We start from the raw sequence: 5,153 nt of genomic DNA, 5'->3' as shown, positions 1-5,153 counted from the left end.
CCCTATGTTTCCGAGTTTGCTTCTGGGATATGGGCCTAAAAAGTCTATGTATAATTTTTGAAAAACCCTATATGTTTGCTCTGATTTGGCCATTGGGGGACGCAAATAGGTGTTCGAATGCTTAGTAGTCTTACAAACAGAACAGTTCGCAATAAATTCCATTACATCACCTATTAGGTTGGGCCATAAAAATAGCGTCTGATCCGCTCCAGTGTTTAATTTATTCCACTATGCGCCGCTAAGTGGTCTTCGTGATTTTGTTGTATCACATCCAGAACTAACGATTTTGGAATCCAAAGCTTCCAGCACAGGTCATCCGCTACACGATCACCGGATGCGTGTTCTGTTCGCCGATAAATGTATTTGTCTATAACCTTGACATCGGGTAGCTGGGATGGCTTTAATTGAATCTTAGCTTTTAAATCTTTATATTCGTCAGCGTCGAAGGCGTCTGACAACAGATCGAAACCATTTGCTAAGGTAATAACTGATATATCATCAGTATGTACTCGGGATAAAGCGTAAGGAACTATATTTCGTAACCCTTTCTATGCATTATTTTAAATGAGAATCCTTGCAGTTTAAGTGCCCATCTCGACAATCTAGAACTTCGGTCAACTTGCGTCATTAACCATTTTAGGGAGGCGTGATCTGTAATAATAGAGAATTCTTGACACTCAATATAAGCTCGAAATTTTTTTACACATAGGACAGCCGCAAGGCATTCTTTTCCGTTACGGAATAAGCCCTTTGACACTGATTTAGTTTTCGTGACATGATGGTGATTGGCACTTCATTTTCTTCCTTATCGATTTGCATAAGTACACGTCCCACACCTGTATGACTAGCATCACAGTGTATAGAAAAAGGAGCGGTACACAGAGAATATTTTAACCGATCAAATGCATTTTGTGCTTCTTCAGACCAAATGAATTTTCGTTTGTGCTTTAACGTGTCGGAAGTGGGTGCGGCAATACCAGCATAATTTTTTTATAAACTTATGATACCATCCCGTGAGACCTAAAACCTACGTATGTACTTGCTTTATAGACTTGGGCACTGGGAATTCTTGGATCGCTGACACCTTATCAGGGTCCGTTCGAATGGTTCCATTACCAATAACATGGCCAAGATATTTGACTTCTTTGAGACAAAAACTGCATTAATTGTAAGTCCCGCTAGGATTAGTCTATTAGCTAACTCGGATAATACTGAAATATGTCTCTCAAAGGACTCTGAAACTACTAAAAGGTCATCCAAGTATATAAAAATTTCATTTCGCAAACTTGGTGGTATCACTCGATCAATAAGTTTGGATATTGTTTGAGGGGCGTTTGACAAACCGAAGGGCATTACAGTAAACTGAGAGAGAGGTCTTCCTAATATGGTAAATGCCGTTTTCTCGATGTCGCTAGCGGCTAGCGGTATTTGCCAATAAGCATCCTTTAGATCAATACTTGAAATAAATTCTGCTTTCGGTAACCGACTAAGAATTCCGTCAACTAAAGGCATAGGATAAGCATTTTTAATCGTGACTTCATTAAGTTTTCGACTGTCAATACATAATCGAACTTTTCCGGGTTTGCGCACCAGTACAACAGGTGATGTCCAGTGGCTATTTGATTCTTCTATTACCCCAAGGGCAAGCATACGATCTATCTCTTGGTACATTAATTTTTCTATGGCCGGAGATACAGCATAGTGCCGCTGCTTGATCGCTTTTGCATCACCTACATCAATTTCATGTGACAGCCAGCTGGTTTTTCCTAATCCTTTTTCCTCTAAGGATGGAAACAATTGAATGGTTTTTTAGTAAGTGTTTTTTCTGGGATTCGGATAATGACACATTTAATTCGCTATCGAGATTAATACAAGCTACGGTTGGTTCTTTTCTTTATGCGCCAAAAAGGCCGGTAACAAATCAAAGGCTCTCCAAAAGTCTATGCCTAAATAGAGATTCTGTGCCAGCGAGGGTACAACACAAAGAGTTATTGGTTTTTCGATTCCTCGAAAGCTAACAGAGGAAAGAGTCTTTCCTAGAATGGCTTGTTTTTGTCCATCTGCTGTGTGCACCATGGTTTTTACCGTTTTAAGGGGTAGCAATTCGTTGATCAATTCTGTCGCCAAATTTCCACCTACACATCTAATTGACGCTCCAGTGTCCATGAGACCCTTAAATTCTCTTCCAAAGAGGTTTACATCTGCGTACGGCCGCCAATCAAGGGAATCATCTATTATCGAATCCAAAACCGCCGTTTTCTCTAATTTATGTTTTTTTCTATATTGAATTAATCGCTTAATTCCTCGCATCTTTTAGTATTTGCACATAGTGGAGATATAAACTCCCGTAGGTGCATAGGAATAGTTGGGAGTTGTGACAAAGTTGGTAGTGAGGAATCCATCGAGGATTCCCCTAAAGGGTGTTCACTGGGTTCAGTTTGAGTGCACTTTTCGACAGTGCACGGCGAACTCCGTTTTTTGAATTATTACATCGATTACAAGTAGGTTTGTAGGCATCAGGTTGACCGCAGCCATAGCAAAATATCTTTCGCTCTGCATCGCAATCCTGATATCTATGTCCATTTTCTTTGCAATTCCAACAAATTAAGTTAATAGCAGCTATTTCCACCTCGGGATCTATATCCGGGTCGGTTTCCAATTTTACATTGGTAGCCGAAAATTCTAATTCACGAACCTGCCGTTTCGGGGTGGATCTAGGCATGGTTGTCGTCTCCGACTTATTTACCGACTGCATAAATCGTTCACGTGTGCACACAACGTGGCGCAAATGCGGAGCCGACATTATTGGTACGTACAAAATCTCATGTTGAATTTCTTGTAGTAAATTTGCCTTCAGCACATCTAACAATGCAGACTTTGTCAATGGGACGGCTAATCTATCTCCCAGTGTTATGATAGCGTCGTAAAAACTATCAAAGGCTTCATTTGGACGTTGTTTTCGCTGAAACATGGCCGTACGAATTTCTAGATCGGTTCTTCCGTCTTGAAATTGTGCTCTTAGTTCCACCCGAAGCTGTGACCAGGTCACTAGTGGAACGCTTCGGTGAAACCTCCAGAACCAGTCGCTAGCAGCTCCTTCAAATAAGTTGCTCGCGTAGCGAGATACAAGTTCTAAATCATTATTAAGTGTTTGTTTTGGTAGGGCCTCGACTCTATATATAAAGTCATCTACCGCTATGGATGAATGTCCTGAAAATCGAATTTTCCAATTCGTAATTATTTGACTAACCCGATCAGCACGCAATTCGGAACTTGGCCACCATTGTGCTCCACCATTCATCATAGACGTACTTGGATACGTAGTCTGATTGGGTCGTTGAATTTGACTTTCCCATGGAGGGATTTGAAATAACTCTTCAAATGTCTCTCTTTCACCCGAGGGTTGGATGGATGCTCGAGATGCTACGTTTTCTGAAAGTAGTGGGCCGTTAGACGCGGCTCGTTGTAAAGTTATCTCTAAAGACTTGCTCATTTGGGCTACAGCCTGAGACATGGTCTGCGACAAGGTTTGGGAGACCTGAGTCACTGATTAAGCTACTACCTGATTCATTTGGGTAAGGCCTTCAGAAAGGGCTCGGGCTATTACTTGATCTATGCTTGCTTGTGATGACGGCAAGTCGAATGCCTCTAGTGTGTTGGCCTGTGGTTCCATTTCTGGGTTAGCCTCAGTTGCTCCTGCTACGGTACGTGATGATCTTAAGATCGGCATGTCTCCGCCGCCTGCTAACAGTAACTCGTCCGCCAAATTAGTAACGTTGGTTTGAACGGAAGTACGACAAACTGGACACACTGATTTAGCTCCTTCGCGAAGCGAAAAGCAACTTATGTGAAATGAATGATTGCAGGGGGTGGTTATCCACTCTGCGTTGAAGTCCAACTCCCGCACACAATTGCCACAGCTTCTACTAATTTCTGCAGATCTGTCCAAACTATCGAAACTATCGAATTCTGACATAACTTACTATCACTTCGATTGAAATATTCTTATTATTATTGTACATCTAAATATATATAACACTTTTCTATATCAAACTGGGTATAATGCAATATTATGGTAAATCAGAAAAATTCATCTAAAACCGGGAAACCATACAACCATGTCTGTAAAAGTTAAAGGTCAGCCTAACTGTACACTAGATACTACAAAATAGATAGTTGAAAACATAGACGAAGCACATACGAGGAAACAAATATTTGTCTCGCATTGCGCTGCTTGGCCAGTATTGCGGCTAAGTGGTAGCTTAATGCCACATTACTTGACTCCAGCTGTCCTGGCTTGCAGTCCAATGCTGATGTCACAGGAATTCTAAAATTTATTCCGGGCAGTCGGTAGTATTTATCCACCAAAGCTGAATCCAGGTAACAAACCTCTCATTCTTTATAAGACCAGACAAACGGGTGCAGTTTGAAGACCGACATATAAATTGAGTCCGGTCCGACGGTAGCACTTGGCCACTAATTCGGCGTCCAGGGACGAACAATATATTACGCCTTTTTTTTTCAAACGAGAATTGCTAAGTCAATGACCAGCGTTTCTTAGTCAGTGCGGGAATTTAAGTGAGGTACTTAACTTAAATAATTCCAATCACTACTAACGCTGCTCACTACTATGATTACATAAAATTCACAGGAGAAATGGGATACTAGTCGATAGCATAAATCCAGCGGTTCTTATAACACGACTAGTGCAAGAAAATTACTATCTGGTTGGGTCAGCCGAATCGGGCCCCACGTTGGGCGCCAAAAAATTTTATCTTATCTGTAGCATGTAACGTTGAATCTCACAAGGAGTGTTGAGCAGATGTTCGTTCATAGTGCTGGCCGAGTACGCGATAGGTTCGGCTAGGGTCAGGTCGGCTGGAAGTGGGTAAAATTTTAAAATCGCGTACTTAAGGACACCAAGGGATAACGGTACAGGTTTAGATGCGAAAGAAAGAAAGCCTGAGGAGACCAGAAACAAGAACACGTTAAACTATGTAGTATCAGGAGGCACACACGCAGGCCTATCATGTGAACGCCCACCCTACCATGATCCTCGGGCCACGTCTGAATTGAGGATCCCTCCAACATGTCTTACGGCCTCTTTTTTATCTCTCAGTCGGTTGCATGGTTCCCCAAAATTTAACGATTAT

Source organism: Drosophila tropicalis, unplaced genomic scaffold (assembly GCF_018151085.1).
Source record: "Drosophila tropicalis isolate 14030-0801.00 unplaced genomic scaffold, ASM1815108v1 contig_332, whole genome shotgun sequence".
Classification (NCBI taxonomy): Eukaryota; Metazoa; Arthropoda; class Insecta; order Diptera; family Drosophilidae; genus Drosophila; species Drosophila tropicalis.
This window is presented reverse-complemented; position numbering follows the sequence as displayed.